The sequence below is a fragment of the Pistacia vera genome, unplaced genomic scaffold, assembly GCF_008641045.1.
Source record: "Pistacia vera cultivar Batoury unplaced genomic scaffold, PisVer_v2 Contig2, whole genome shotgun sequence".
NCBI classification, from domain to species: Eukaryota; Viridiplantae; Streptophyta; class Magnoliopsida; order Sapindales; family Anacardiaceae; genus Pistacia; species Pistacia vera.
Genome location: NW_022196001.1, coordinates 678,297 through 695,864, shown reverse-complemented (window position 1 = coordinate 695,864; position 17,568 = coordinate 678,297).

Here is a 17,568-nt window from a genome sequence, read left to right as displayed (position 1 = left end):
GCAATTCATTCTTCTGTGACCTTATTTTCCTCCTTTCTTCAGGTATATTTGCAGGCACCCAGCCCCCAGGGCCCCTTTTTTTCTTGTATAACTTATTCATAGGTGATCGATTATTCATTTGAATTTAGTAAATACCACAGATACTTTGTCTCCATACCATTAACATATCCCCCATTTTCAGATTAAGTTTCTAGCCATTATCTTTGTTGATCGATGTGACTTTATTACATGATTTGGAACTACAATTTTTTATCATGAAATTGAAATCTGAACACTATAGTATTTATATAAATGTCATAAGCTTTTTATGCTTGGCTTTTGTTTATGATTTTCTTAAAGAAATTCTTTATAAGAAAAAAAAAAAAAAACACTTTAATTTCTCCACAATAGTGGAGTGCTGGGGGGCACTGTTGATGATTTTAATTATTTATACATTTATTTATTTCATTGTAGATATAAAGGTTGACAGCATTTTAATGGTTGGCCATCCTCAGTCTCTCTGCCTCGTACCAAACTCACAAGGAAAATGACCCACAGTGTAACTCATCTATTAATTCAGTAAAGCAAAGGTCAGGGAAGATGAAGAATCCGGCAATTATATTTCTCGTCAGACACCTAGGAGTTAGCTAGAATAGCTTTAAATGTTCATAATTCTTGTTGGCTCTACTTTAAAGTCAATGGTATAAGAATTAAAACTCTAGGGGATGCTTGTGTTTTTTCTAGACACTTAATAGAGTTTAGTCTCACTTAATACTTAAGGTGCTTTAGTCTCACTTAATACTTAGGGTGCTTTTGGTGGGAGGTTATCCTCGGTTACTCTAGTAATGTCATATTATATTATCAATATTATTATGTTTGATTATCAAGTAATATAAAATTTCAGTAATCCTCTAACACTTATAGTAATCATTGTTGATTATATAAGTGGTAATCTAAATATCACAATTTTCTTAAGTGTTCTAAGATTACTTGGTAATCTTAATTTTGTTACAATTATACTTTTAATTAATTAAATTTTTGGACACTAATGCCTTTGTTTTGAAAAAAATTTACAAGAATATTCATAGGCTATTTTATCCTTATACACAAGATTTTTAAGACATTATTACCCTTGTACCTCAACCAAATTACCCAAGCCCACAGCCTCATCTGGCCACCACTACTGACAGTCGTTGGAATGGCACATGACCGGTCAGATCTGACCAACTGTGCACCGATTTGGTCGGAAAGAAACGATTAGATCTATTCTGATTGTTTCTTTTCGGTTAGATCCACGACCAGATAGGCTCATGGCTGGCCATATCGGGTCAGTCATGCACCGTTTAGGCCATGACCAACGGTAGTGGCCAACGACCGGTATTGGCTTGGGTGGGTGGGGATGTTTTTGTTAAAACTTAAACTTTTATTGTGGTTGGGGTGTTTTAGCAAAATCTCAAATGTAAGGGGTTTAAAAAAAAAAAAATATTAATATTAAAAAAGAACAACAATTTAGTAATCTATATAACATACCTACCAATTTATTCCAGTCTAACCAAACACATTTAATATAACATTCCTAGTAATTTTTAAGGTAATCCATCTTCCCATTAATATAACATTTCCGGTAATTTTTAAGATAATATATCTTCCCATTAATATAACATTCTCAGTACAACATTCCTTGAACCAAACACACTAATGTTTTAAGTTATGTAATCATGTGTTTGTTTTTTAAATTTATTATATCTAAATAAAAGTTTTTATATATATTTATATTCATAATATGTTTTTATATCTATAAAAAATTATAGATTATAATTATGTTATTATATTATTACTTGGTTTAGGAATCATTATTGTTAGAATTGAGAGGGCAAGAGAGGCAATTGAAGAGAGCGGGAGTATGCTCGGGAGACATCTGAGAGAAATTCAATTTAATTGTATTGAGTTATTCAATTTGAGTTGTGAATACACAACCTATTTATACAAAAGTGTTATAACTATGTAAGGATATAAAATATTACAAATAATAATACAATCTCAATAATAAACAAAGAAAATTATATCTTAGCATAATTAGGAATAAGAATAATTCACATATTCTCATTCCATGTCCAGATGATATGTGAATTAGTCATTCCATATCCAGATGATATGTGAATTAGTGTCACATATTTTCTTCCCTTATTCACATGTCAACGTTATCCTAATTAACTTTAATTCTAGGTTAATATTATTAATTTTAGAAAATTATTTATGTATGATTAATAGATAATATTGTAAACAGTACAATTTACAATCAAACTTGCAAAAACAGGATCTTGTGATATGAGCCACTAACAATCTTGGTGGACCAGCTCTTCAGGTTGGAACGTTTGGACGCCGTCAAAATTTGCTAGGAGCTTGGAAGCGAAAATACTGGAACTTAGGGGTGATTTTTGAATGCTGAATGAGAGGGTTTTCCTTTGTTTTTATAGTGAACCCAAAGGGTCCGAATCCTAGTAGGACTCTGAGTCCTACTTAGTAGAAGAGTTCTCCTTTTGGATGGAGATTAGATTTCTTGCCTTTATTCGTTCAGGGTTTCCTCTTTGGGTGAGATCTGGGATCTTGTCAAAAGAGGAAATTATCTAGGATTCTGATCCTTATTATGGACTGTTGTGGGTGGATAGACTGGACTCAGTTCAGCTTAACTCGTGGGGTAGGCATTTCACAAGGTAGTTTAAGAGGCGAGCCCAATCAGAATTGGGCCAAGGCCTTTGGGCCATGACATTGTCATTTTGCTATTGGACCTTGTTAGGTCCAATACGATTTTCAGCCCATATAGTTTGTGCCCCACTCTCTAAGTTAAAGGGTATTTAGCTTAGAGAGTAGGTTCACTTACTCATATTCAGGATACGGATACGTCATTGCTCCTAGGAGGAGGGCTTGACCATTACGGCTGCCCTTGGGACATGATCAACTCGACTCAATCTCAATGACCAAACCAAATGGATCGGAGATCATAGGGATCTCGCCTAAGGTGATTCCTAAGTTTTGTTGATGTTTGCCTGGTTCGATAGTGTTTTGCAAAAGGATCGCATTGACCAAACCGAATGGGATGCGACCTAATTTGGTTGATTCAAACAAACGGGGTCGTTCAATACTACTTTAGCCACGAAATGATTGTGGGTTGTGAGGGTGGAAAACAGGGAATGATGATGTAGCTCGGCAATCGTTCCCTTATTGTGTTCCACGTGAACATGATTTAGGATCCATACCGTTCCATCTTAGGCGTTGTGGAGAACCTATTGTTCAGAACCGAGCTGACTTGAGGTGTTGCTAGCTTCTCGAATTTGCATAGATATGAATGTGGAGATTAGTCTTCCCAATGAGGCACTTTATCTGGTACAACTGAGCCGTGTCGAACAAACATTGTGAGTAAATCCTTAAGTGACGTCGTGAAGATGTTTATGTGTCATGCTTCGTGTGTATCGCACGTGTAAGATGTTAGAGGCAGGAAAACGAAAAGTTTCTGCCTTTTGATTGCCAATGACTCTATCACCTCTTTATTGCAGATTGACCCCATTAAATGTGACGTCCCTTCGTTTTTGAACTTAGTTCTACCATTTGAGTCTATTTATAGAGATAGAAAGCGCAGGCGGCATTTTGCTTTGAAAAAATTCGTTTTTCGGCTACTTGTCATAGTAAATCTTTGTTTTTCTTGTCTATTTGTTTTTGCTGTTTTTGTGCTACTAAGTGAGAAATCGAGTGTTTTGGAGACTTGTTTGGAGGGATTTCAGTTTATTTTGAGTCTGGGTTTTGAGTTTTTGGAGAAAAGTGATTTTGCAGAGTTTTTCGGCTAGTTTTAAGAGGTGAAGTGGTTCTTAGGTTTTTTGGGAAGAAATGGACAAAGGTAAAGGGTTTTTGAGAGATCACCTAAATTGGATTGGATCGAGTCAAATGAGGTGTGAGTTGGGACTCATTCGATAAGAAGTGCCAAGTGGAAAGTATAGCCTGACAATTGCCCAAATTAGAGCCAAGCGGTAATGTCTTAGGGGAAAAGGGAATGAGTATGAAGATGCACCCACCAAAGTGGTGCTCTCGGACGGTGAAAAGATGACTCTATCTCGGGGGGTGAACATTGCTTTTCATGTGGGAAATATACTGAGCGGTTGTGCTGCAAAGCTGAGTGACGATGGTTTCAGCAGCAAAGACTCTGGTAGCGAGTTTGAACGGGAGGATGCTGCTGATGTGGATCGGACAAGTGGGAGTGAAGCACCCTCAACCAGTGGTGGTCACGGGGACGAGTAGAGCCATCCTGACTTTGGGATGCTTGCTGATAACTCGTCGTCCTAACTCGAGTTGATAGAGCTTACAAAGCTCAGGTACCTGTACAAGATACATGCTTCCATTGAGATGAGGGTGCCAATTGGGCATGAGAGGATGGATTGGTAAGTGAAATGCTAGATCAGCATATACGAGTAGACCCTGGTAAAGGGAATGCATTTTCCCTTTCTTCGGTTGGTGCATGAAGTATTGAGCCACTATGATATTGCCCTGAGCCAATTGATGCCAAACGTGTGGTGGCTACTCATGTCCATCGAGTGTCTATGCGCACGGCTCTGCATAGAATTCAGAGCTATGTATATACTCTACTTGTATTATTTGAAGGAGCACAACAAAGAGAGGGGTAGGTACCTCTTTATGCTACGATACGGTTTGAGGCATTTGGTGGCTGAGTTGAAAACGTATGACAAGAAATGGAAGGACGATTGTGAAGGGTGACTTGGATTTTAGGTAAGGTGGAGCCAAGGACATTCCTTTCTTTTGGCAGGTGGGGAGATTTTATTTTAGCTAAGTGTTGCTGTACTAAATCTCATTGTTTCTTCTTTTGTAGACTTGAACTACAATAAAGTGTTTCCTAGACTCTGTGCTGAGGAGAAGAGCTGAGCCATCCTCGCTTTTTCAAAAGAAGAGATAAATTATTGTCAAATGTTAGACGAGGCATATCTGCAAAGGAGCCCTTTGTGGAGGCATGTCTCCGAGGTGCAGTAAGGTATCTTGCTTCCACTTAGGAACCTGTTGCTGTATATCTTGTTGGTTTGGTACAACAACCTCGTCATCTTTGGTAGATCTATACGTCTTCCACTAACCATTGAGGAATTTTACCTTACAGAAGAGAGGATGTCGAGCGATTTCAAGGTTCTGACTGTTAAGGAGATTAAGGAGAGGCGTTGAACTAAGTCGACGAAGAAGTGGAAGAGGATGGAGTTGGGTGGAAGTTCTTCGATAAACATTAAGGCAAGTCCAGGTTGTATGTCTCCACTTACTCAAAAGGCAATGCTGACTACAATGGTTGTGGTGCTAGATGATGATAGTGTGAAGATTGTCATTATGTTTGATGCTTCGACCTACTTTGACACTTCTTTTGTTAGAGCTGTGTTAGACTCCTTCCCGCTGCTTGAAGATGAGCATCAACTCGAGAGGATCGACGCAGTGTAGATAGCTGAGTAGGCAATGACTCGCCTTTTATAGGTATCTGAAAGTTTGCTTTGCTCCATCATTTTTTCTTTCATACTTGGTTTAATTCATTGTCCTCTTTTTGGTTACAGGCTCTTTCCGGGGATGCCTATCTTCGAAAATTGGTCACCTCGCAGGAAATGAGGAACAAAGATCTAGAGAGGCGTGTTAGGGAGTTAACTGATTACAACTCCAAGTTCGAGAGGAAGTTGCGGCTTTATCAGGAAAGGGAGAAGGAATCTGAAAAGGTTCATGCAGATCTTATGCACCAGTTGTAGAAGACCCGAGCCGAGTGGGAGGCTGAGAGGGCTTCTTTGATTAGGAGGTTGGAGACTGTCTCCATTAAGGCAGTTTTGAAGACTCACTCTGAGCTGATGGAGGATTTCAAGGAGAGAAAGCAAGGCGAATGGGAGCCGGATGAAGACATTGTAGAATATAAGGCTTTTCTTGCCAAGCAAGGTGTTGGACCTGAGCCTGACAGTTGTGAGGACAGACTCGCTACTTTTGAAACTCGAGTCAGGGAGCCGGGCGATGGATTGAAAGAGTTGATCGAGGGAGTAGTCACACTGGAAGTCAGCCAACTGGGTATGTTGCCGGACCGAGTGACAAGACAACTGAAGATGTTTTAGTTTCAGTTTAACTGTTTAATTTTTTTGTAAGTGCTGAGTGCATTTTTCACTTTTTGTAAGTGTCGAGAGCGTTGGATGGTAAAGAACTCAGCCCTTCAGGCTTTTCGCTTTTCCTTTTATGATAGGGGCTCGGCTCCGCCTATCTCCTTTTTAATGTCTGGAATTTACCCTTTATTTTTCAAGTGTAGTGGATGTCTGATTGATTGGGGCTTTTATTGCATGTGAATGGAGTGTCCCTTAGAGTCCTTGGGGCGTTTATTATGACAAACACTTAAAAAATTTTGTATGACTAAATAATGCCTCGATTTATTGAATGATAAAAGACATTATCAATTGGAAAAAAATTGTCTAAACAAAACTGGGGGGAGCAGATAGGCCCACCCTATCCCCCATTGTAAAGAATTCTTAGGTGTTGTAGATGATAGAGATGCGCCAAGTAGTATCAGAAATGGTAGGCCTTTAAATAGGTGGCATTCCAACTGTTAGTGATGTTCTTGCCTTATGGTATTTGCAGTTGATAGGTTCTTTTCCCAACAACCTTGGTAATTTTGTAAAGGTTTTCCCATGTGGGATCGAGTTTGCTTGCTTCTAACATTTTAATGTTCTGGAATACTTGGCGTAGGACCTAGTTGTCAACTTTGAAGACTTTAGTTTAGACATTCTTGTTGTAATGTCGAGCCATTTTTTGCTGGTATATGACATTGCGGATAAGGGCTTGATCCCTTAGTTCGTCGATGGTGACGAGGTTATGGTAGAGTTGCTGCTTGTTGATGTTTTTGTTCATCCACTGGAGCCAAATTGAGGGGATTGTCACTTTTGTCGTAATAATAGCTTTTGAACCATAGACCAGGAAAAAAGGTGCTTCTTCTGTGGACGACTGTGCAGTTGTGCGGTAGGACCATAGCACCTAGGAAGCTTATCTGCCCAAGCTCCCTTTGCCTTTTATAGTCTCTTCTTCAAGCTTTGAAGGATATTTTTATTTGAGGACTTGACTTGCCTGTTTGCTTGGGGATAGCACGGTGTGGAAAAGCTTATATTGATCCCCCACATTCTACAGAAGTCTTAGAAGCTGGAACTGTTAAATTGGGAGTTGTTGTCGATGATTATTTCTTTTGGCATGCCGAACCGATAGATCATATTCTTCCACACAAATCTCTTTACTTTGCGATTCCTGACTTGAGCGAAAGCTTCCACTTCCATCCACTTGGTGAAGTAGTCGGTAATCGAGCTTGTACATTCTTTGGCCTTGCGCGGTTGGTAGCTTGCCTACAATGTCTATCCCTTACTTCATGAATGGCCAAGGCATGAGGATGGAGTTAAGTTGTTCAGTAGGTAGGTGTGATATCTTGGCGAAATGGTGGCAGCTATCGCAATTCTTGGCGTACTTAGCCGAGTTGGCGTGCATGGTAGGCAATAGTAACCGACAATCAATGCTCTATTGGCGAGGCACCATCCCCTGGTGTGATTGTCGCACTTGCCTTCATGGAGTTCTACGAGCACGCACTTTGCTTCTTCGGGGGTGATACACTTGAGATATGGTCTTGAAAACGATCTCCTAAGTAGGCGACCATCCTGAATAGTGAACCATGCCGCTTTAGCTGTGGGCCACCATGCCTTATTCTTGTTTACAGGGAATTCGTCGTTCTCTAGGTAATGGAGGATGTGTGTCATTCTGTAATATACTATATAGCTAGTAATTCTGTAAGAAATAGAAGATAGAATTTACTAAATAACTTTTACAAACATATATACATAATGTAATTCTGAAAGTTCTAATTTTTATTTCATATAAATATATACACAAAACATTGATATACTTTAGTAAACATAAGGTAATCTTAAACAGTGCCGCCAAACTCCACCACTTCTTGACGTCCCACCCGATCGCAAATCATCTAGTACCTGCAAAATAGTAAATTAACGGAGTGAGCACTAATTGCTCAGTAAGTAACCAAACTGCACTACTGTGTTTCCTCCGTTACTCATGTTCTGATTTTTCTTTTTCTCACTTTATTCTTTGATTATATTCTTCATTCTTTTCTGTTTCTGTTTCTCTTATGCTGTAATCTCTTTCTTTTCTTTTCTGTTTCTGTTTCTTTTATTTCTTCTTTCTAGTTTGCCGATCAAACTAGGTTGATGCATGGATTTGGAACCTGGCCATATGAGTGGGTACAGTCCTCATCTATATGCACTACTCACAGACTGTACAAGTACTGTATCTCTCTGATGTGGCTGCTTGCTCGTGGCGGCGTGCATGTAGGTATACTCTACTGGGTATAGTCCTCATCCACATACACTACTCACAGACTATACAAATACTGTATCTCTCTGCTGATGCTGCTTGCTCGTGGCGGCGTGTATGTGGGCATCTCTATCACTCACGGGTTCCCCATCGTAAAAACCTTATATCATAGCATAATATAGAAAGAGAATAGAAAGAGATACTATGCACATTTCAACGTGAATTCCCAAGCTATGGAAATTCTACACTTGCATTCTTTAAAAAAAAAAAAAAAAACATAAACTTTCTATATATTAACATATCATTTCATCATGACCATTTCATGGATGCATAACAAATTCATTACATCAAATATATATGTTCATACAATCATTAAATAATCATAAAGACCACTCATTCAAACATGCTTGACAACCCTTTAAGCATCATTTTCATACTTAGGATCAATCATTGATTATTAGGCTACAAACAAATTAATAAAGTGGAAGCACTTTTGAGATAGTCATTCTGCACATGTCATATTCAAGAAGGCATATCTCAATTTATATACATCGGGTTGCTATGATCTTGGTCACATTTTAAAGCTTAGAGAAAGAGCTACAACTTTTGTGTTTAGGACTCAACCCATTTCGATAGGTAAGATGCCCAAAAATCACTTAGAAAGTCATGGACTTGACAGGATAACCTTGGTAACATGCCTATTTTAAGGCTTTTCCATATCTATTTATAGGGGTGTTCAAAAGAACCAGTTGGAACCGGAACCGGCGGGTATCCTGGGTTTGGTTCTGGTTCCTACCCAGAACCAGTCGTCAATGGGTAGGTTCCAGTTCCAAATGTTTGGAACCGTTACTGTACGGTTCCGGTTCCGGTTCCTAACAGGAACCAGGAACTGAGACTAATATAAAATAAAATTAAAGATTAAGGGGGTTAATAAAAACTTTTGTAGAAAAAGTAATGTAAATACATTTATATTTATATTTCATAACATTTAAAGTAAGTTGGTTTGCCTTTTGAGAATCTACCTTTACAAAATAATGGAGTTTGTAATTTTGAATTTATAATTTGTAATTTTATTTTTGTTAACAAGTGCCAGGTGGGGGGGTATTTGTAAGTTTCTAAGGGTTTTTTTGTCATTTTAAAAACTTTTGGGGGGTCATGAATTTTACAGGGTACCCAGAACTGGAACCGGAACCGTTGTTATAGGTTCTGGTTCTGGGTACCTAGGAACCAGAACTGTCGGTTCTGGTTTTGGTTCCAAATTTCAAGGAACCGTAGGTTCCGGTTCCTTCAAAAAGTGCAGGGTACCCAGAACCGAACACCCCTACCTATTTACCTCCACTTACTCCCTAACCTTTCCTAACCATTCTCCCATGTGAAAACAGGTTAAAAGATCAATAATATACATTCAAACTTCAAGTCTTGCCTTTCTCTAACCCTTTCCTCATTAGGGTTTAGTCCACTCATGCATGTAATTTCTCTTTGGATTTTCATCAAACACTTCATATGCACATGCAACTACCTTGTTGGCTACACCTCCACAACTCTCTAATTCAACCAAATTGTGAGCCAAAAACTCACTAATTATAGCATCAAACCTGTCCATTTTCAACAATTCTCTACACTTCAAATATTTCAACACAAAATCTTCCACAACTTCACCAAACCATCACATAATCATACACTACTTCTCATGGCTAGAATTTATACATCAATAAACATCAAAAACAGCCCATAAATTCTCTCATACCATCACATACAAACATGCAAAAATTCATTCAATACAAGTTTTGCTCAAATTAAGGTTCAAATTAGGTTTACTTACCTTGCATATTTGAGATTACTTCCCTTTTGCTATAAATCTCTTCCTCTTGGACCTAAATCATATAAAAACCATAAGAATTTAAAACTTTAAAGTTTAATCACACTCCTTTTGCTAGAATTTTACCTTAGGATGCTTGAAGATTGAAAATCTCAAAAATCTAAACCAAATCCTATGATTTTCCTTTGAAGTTTAGTGAAGAAAATTGAGAGAAATATGGGGTGGAGTGGCATGAACAAGGGCTGAATATGTGTTAGGGTTTTCTTCAAACAAAGCCTTATATCAACTAATATAAGCATGTGTTCCCATTTTGCCCTTGTACTTTCTCTAAAATTCCATCTATGTCCCTTAGTCAATTACCATAATGCCCTCATTTTTTGCATTCTCCATGAAATTCTATCTCTTTTCACTCCCCACAATTTTAACTAATTTTGAGTGAAAAGACCATTTTACCTTAATGCAAGTTTAAGACATTTTCTTTACATTTTCTCAAAATAACTTTAACAAAAATCAACTAAAGGTATAAGAGCATAAATTAAATTACGTACCTCCATGTGGGCGTTACACATTCATGACTCGTTTGGCTCGACTGGAGTGACTTTGGCTTAACCATAAGTAATTGCTAATGCTTACAGGTGTACCAAGGGGATCGTTGTTGGGTGCTGGGTCTTCAGGGCCAAACCAAGATTTGCAAGGGCGTCTGGATGAGAGTTTTCGATCCTTGGTGTTAGAATAGGTCCCTAGAGCCAATCCAGTTGTGTAAATTGACTATTTGTAAACATGTTTTATTATCAATAAAAGGCATTTATCTGTATCATATGATATGATTATATTCATATAAGAAAATGGTATATGTCCTTATGATGGTAGAATCGTAATGAGGGCATCGAGTGCTTGAAATCATGATAGTAAGAACCCTATGAGCATAGATGGTGGTTATTCTAGAAACGTCCATAGCCTTAATATTATTCTAACATAGGACACAAATAATACGGTAAGACTATCATAGTGTTAAATGACCATATCGAAAGGTAGTGACAGATCTCACCTGTCAAGATTGTTTGGTGACAACCTAGTGTAACACATGGGTGCTTACTATAGGTAAGTTCACTGGACTGACCCATCAGATGATTTCATATGAATAGTAACCCTAGTGTCTCTAGTAGAGGTGGAAAAGTAACCCGCCCAGCCCGGCCCAGCCCGCGGTGGGTTACTTTGTTTGGCGGGCCGGGCCTAACCCGCCTGCCAGCAAAGGCAGGCCGGGTTAGGCCCGCCATTTTCTTCTAAATGGCTGGCCCAGCCCAGCTCGCCAGCCCTAACCCGTCGGGTTAGGTGGCGGGCTGGGCCGGGTTAGCCCGATTTTCCTTTTTTTTTTGTTTTTTGTTTTTTTATTTAACTTTTCAAATAAATAATTATAAATATAATTGTTTTTAATTAATTTTTCAAATATCAATAATTCAATTCAATTTTTTTGTTTGTTAACATTTCAAATATTAATTCAATTTTGATACAATAAAATTATAATATAAGAAAAATTATTCATTTATCAAAAAATAAAATAAGAAATTATAACAATTATTGCCTCGTTAAAAACCTCACCAAGAAAAACCCAATGGGAGAAAAACTTGGTAAAGAAAAAAGAGTGCAATAATTGACAATTAATTTACAAATTACATTTTACAAAACAACTAATTTGGGGGTGGTTCACTAGGACCTCCCTCATCTGTATCATCTATATTACAAAATTGAAATGATTCTACTAAAGTATTGTCGATAACCTCGTATTGATCTTGATGGCGCGATCGTTCCCAATCTCGAAGACATGTGAGGACTTCAATCATTTTTGGAGCAAGTTTAGTCCTCCTTTCATTTAAAATCCTTCCACTTGCACTAAATGTTTGTTCGGATGAGACGGTTGAGACAGGAACAGCGAAAACATCCAAGGCAAGTCTTGATAATACCGGAAAAATACATTTTCTGGCTCTCCAATACTCTAAGAGATCAAAGTGACCTGTTGAAAACATTTCGGGGGTTGCCAAATATTGTTGAAGTTCATTACTCTGCGACTCCATGGAGGACAGCATATTAGTTGTTGTTGTTGTTGGTGGTGGTGCGTCTGAAGAGGAGGCTGTGCTTCGGACTCGGGTCCTCTTCGGCCTATTCAGTGCATTCCAAGAGAATAAGTCTTCATTTGTTTCTTCTGCTACAGCTTCTCTGGATATTTCGCCTCTTTGCGACTGCGGGTTCCCATACCTGTTTTCATATTGGAAATATACTTCGAAAAGACTATTTTTTACCTCTCCTATTTGATTGATATATGATTCGTTTTGTAAATTTTCACTTAAATTGTCAAGACCATTTTCTAAACGTGCTAATTTAATTCTAGGATCAAATATAGCACCTAAACAATAAAGAAAAGGAACGGGTCTCCAATATTTCAAAAATTTTTTTTCCATTGCCTTTATTGGTGCATGTAAAATTTCATCATCTTTGTTTTTTGTAAATAACTCGGAAATTTTTATAATTGCATGTATTACCAATGGACTAGTAGGATAATACACACCAGAAAGTTGTAAAGTGGCTTGGTAAAAACATTTGAGAAAAGAATGAAATACTTTAGCTATCTTCCAATCATTTTCTACCAAATGATGAGGACCTCTATTATTTGCTACAAAATAACTAATTATATTAGCATAAGGTAAACATGAATCAAGCATTAAATAAGTACTATTCCATCTAACAGGCATATCTAATGCAAAAGTTCTAGGAGACATATTTGATTTTATACAAGCTTCTTGAAATTCAGCATTTCTTTTATTACTACCAGTAATCCAAGCTAAAGATTCCCTAATTCTATCAATATTTTGTTTAATTGTTTTCATACCACTTTTCACAATTAAATTAATAACATGACATGCACAACGTTGGTGAAAAAACTTCAAATTGTTATATAAAAGATAATTATTTTGAAAAAAATCTATAGCTTTACTATTAGAACTTGCATTATCTAAAGTTAAACTTATCACTTTATCAATAATATCATAATCTTCTAAAACTTCAACAATTTTATTATAGATTTCTAAACCACTATGATCCACATCCATTAATCTAAATCCTAATAAAGATTTATTTAATTTAAATTCATTATCAAAATAATGACTAGTCACACAAATATAATCTTGTTTAGCTCTACCACTCCAAATATCGGCAGTTAGAGCCACACTAATATGACAAGTATGAAATTTATTTTTTAATTCTAATTTCATTTTTTTAAACAATTTTATTAAATCATTTCTAGTTGCAGTTTTAGAATAACTTTTAAATCCTGGAAAAAATGAATTTTGAACAAATCTTTCAAAATATTTATCTTCTGCCATATTAATAGGTTGATCAGATGCAGCAATATATAAAGCTAACTGTTCCCTATATACATCAGAATTATAACGCCAAGTAGTACCCATATTAGTTATTTGAGTTTGATTGCTTTCTCTATTTCCATGTTGATTAATATGTTTATTAGCATGCCTTTTTAAAGTACTAGTACCATTACCTGAATCAGCTTTATAAACATTTGCACAATATTTGCATCTTGCTTTCTTGACTTGAACGCCATTTTCTGTCTCGTAAAACTTGTCGAAATGCGCCCAAACGTCTGATGTGTGTCTGTTTTCGCTTTCGACGACAGTTGATGATCCCGCCTCAGCTTGAGATGAAGTTGGACGAGGACGACGATTACGAGGACGACTTCTAGAACCACCGGGAGCTGTTGGAATCGACGGCATATTTTGAGGTGTATCGGATTCTGAGACTGGGATTGGGACAGCGGGACTATTTGAATCTCCTGCATTCATAGTAAAATCAGCGGGACTAGGACTAGGATAGTAGTTTTCTTCATCATTGAAATTGAGGGGAGAGAAATATCTATCCATTGTAGTTGAAAAAAAAATTGATGTAGAAGAAATAAAAATTAAAGAAAGAGAATTGGAATATGGAAATTGGAATTTGGAAAATTGGAAATATGAATTGAAAATTGCAAAAACTAATAAAAATTAAAATAAGAGCAAATTGATAACAAAAAGATTAAGAGAATAAATGAATAATTGAGAGAATAGAGATTAGAGAATATGAGAGAATGAGAGAATTTGAGTTGTGAGAAAAATATGAGAGTTTAGGGCCAATTTATAGAAAAAAATGGGGAAAGAAAATGACGAAAAAGACCCCTCCAACGGCTATATTTCAAGGGTAAAAGTGTAATTTAAAAAACTAAATTAATTTTGCATTTTTTTTTTAATTTCTTTTTTGGCCAACCCGGCAGGTTGGCTGTTGCCAACCCGCGGGTTGGCCGTTGGCACACCCAACCCGCCTGCAACCCGTTGGGTTGCGGTCCTCCTGTAGAGAGGACAAAATAGCAACCCGCGGGTCGACGGGTTGCCATTTTGCAACCCGACCCGCCCAGGGGTTGCTGCCGGTTGGGCTCAACCCGGCCTGCCATTAAGGCGGGCCGGGCTGAACCCTCTTTATTACGGGCCGGGTTAGGGTTGACCCGCCTAACCCGGCCCATTTTTTCCACCTCTAGTCTTTAGAATAAATTCTCTAACGAATGGTGGTGCATGTGATCCTTAGACTTGAGATCACCAGAGCGTCTTGTGCATCGATTGGTGTAGTTTGACATTAGCCCAATGTACTTTTATTCAAAACTATCAATATGGTAGTGATTGACTACATTGAGTAGTGTATTAAGGCTATGGTGGACCGACAGAGGATTCATCACTCCAGGGTATGGAAGAAATTATCTCACTAAGTAATTCGGTAGATGAAAATGACATTAAATCTGTGGCCGCAGTGAGATTGAGTTGTAGCTCAATCCAATCTATTCCAGTCGTTGGTCTAATAACTGAATACCGAGATATCAAAGATATCCGAGGTTGACACTACTTCTATGCTTGGGCCTTGATGAGATAATAGATGATAAAATGATTGAATTACATGGTAACCATATCATCGATAGGTAACAGTTTCGTTGAATCCGAATCTATCAGGTGACCATGATGTCTGGCTAGAGGCCAATCTTGGTTTGTGTCTAATGAGACGATTGATTAATTGTCAATTGTGATATAATTCACTGTCGATATGATGAGGATCCTTCGGGTTGCACACATAGAAGACAGATTAAGAATAAAATTCATGAGAAGGGTATTTTCATAATTTATGATGAAATAACATTTTCGTCTTTTAAGATGAAAGGGCATTTTGGTAATCTCACAATGTAATTAAATTTACTGACGTTGTTGCCTAAATTTAACTTCATATGGAAATTAAATTAGTGAGATTATATATATTTAAATATTCAGTTTCTCTCTCTCTCTCTCTCTCTCTCTCTCTCTCTATATATATATATATATATATAATCCAATACTAATATTTATTATTAATATTGATAATATGAATTCAAATTTGGTTTTTAAATTTGAATTGAAAAATGCCACATTTGGTTGCAAGAGTAATTTATTCCAATATCCAATTGGAATAGATGGCTATTCTAATTTGGAATAGGGTTTTAGTGTATACTATTTAAGTGCAAGTAAAATTAAAATGAAATAATCCATTCTATTAAAATAAACCCTAGCCACCCTCTCTCTCCCTCTCCCAAAAACGTGAACCTCTTTTGTGAGAGAAAGAAATTTTCTTTCCAAGAAATTTTTTGTAGATTTTTATTCTTTTAGTTGAGTGAATTACCTAGCCTAATAGTTCTTTAACGATGTTTGTCCCGTCTTCGTGTAGATACCGGGAGTTTATTTATAACTTGGAGTGGGAGCGAATCACATCAATAGGAAGAGCCTCCAAACGTTGGTATGACATTTAACTTGATTTAAATATTTTTCTTGTATTAAAATGATGTAGATCCGTAATTGGATAATTGGTTTTATGGCTTTTGTGATTGAAATTTTTTTTATATTTTCGCTGCGTAAATGATCCAAAAACCTACACTTGGGACCTAGGTGATTGTGATCTCTTCCAATGATGATTGAGCTCTTTGGCCTAGTTTAAGTATGAAGTCATCTTGGCGTCCCCTGCTTGATAGGAGGCTAGGAGTTGATTCACCACTAGTTGTGAGTCAGATTTCACTTCTATCTTTTTGATCCCCATTCATTTGGTGAGTCAGAGTCCAACGATCAATGTCTCATATTCGGCTTCATTGTTGGTTGCTTTGAAGCCGCATCGTATAGCTTGTTGCAAAGTATCTCATACTGGGGAGATGAGCACCAGTCCTAGTTAGTTGCCATTGATATTGCTTGAGTCATCTACTAATAGAATCCATTTGGAGGGTGCATGATTTGTCAAACATAAGAGCTCCTTCTTCGCCTAAATAGAAGTGCTAGATGTGAAGTTGGCAATGAAGTCAGCTAGCACTTGAGACTTGATTGTGGTGCAGGGTTGGAAGGAGACATCGAACTCGCTCAATTCAACTACTCATTGGATGAGCTGACCTGAGAGATCTATTTTGTGGAGTATCTTATGCGGTCAAGACTATGATCAAGTGGCATTGAAAGTATGGCAGCAACTTCTGTGCGGCTGTGATTAAGACAAGTGTCAGTTTCTCAAGTTGGTTGTAACAAGTTTCGACGTCAAGCAGGGACTTGCTGGTGTAGTAGATTGCCAGTTTCTTTCCTTCTTCCTCTCAAATTAGCACGACAGATATGGAAAATTCAGATACTACCAGGTAAGTGAAGAGCATTCCACCGTCTTTGATTTAGAGAGCAGTGAAGGCGACGTTAAATACCGTTTCAGTTGAATCAATGCTTCTTTGCATGCTGGAGTCCATTCAAACTTCTTCGATTTTCTGAGAGCGGCGAAGAAAAGGTGGCATTTCTCTACTGACTTGGAGATAAACCAGCTTAGGGTGGCTATTCTCCCTGTGATACGTTGCATGTCTTTTATGCAAGTTGGGGTGGCATGCTCAAAACCGCCCTGATCTGATCTGGATTGGCTTTGATGTCGCACTGTGTCATCATGTAACGTAGAAACTTGCCAGATGAGACGCCAAAAGAGCACTTGACTGGATTCAATTTCATATTGTATTTTCGTAACACCTCGAAGGCTTGTTGAAGGTGGTCGAGGTGTTGCTTGGCAATTAAAGACTTCACCAACAGATCGTCGATGTGTACTTCTATGGAGTCCTTTAGCAGGTTGGAGAACATTTTGTTCATAAGTCGCTGGTACATGGCTCTAGCATTCTTTAGGTCGAACGACATCACTTTGTAGTAGTAAGTGTCTTATTCGGTGATGAAGGCGATCTTCTTTTGGTCATCTAGGTGCATCAATATCTGGTTGTAGCTTGAGAAAGCGTCCATGAAGCTTAGTAGCTCATCTCCGACGGTGGCATTTGCGAAATTAGAAGA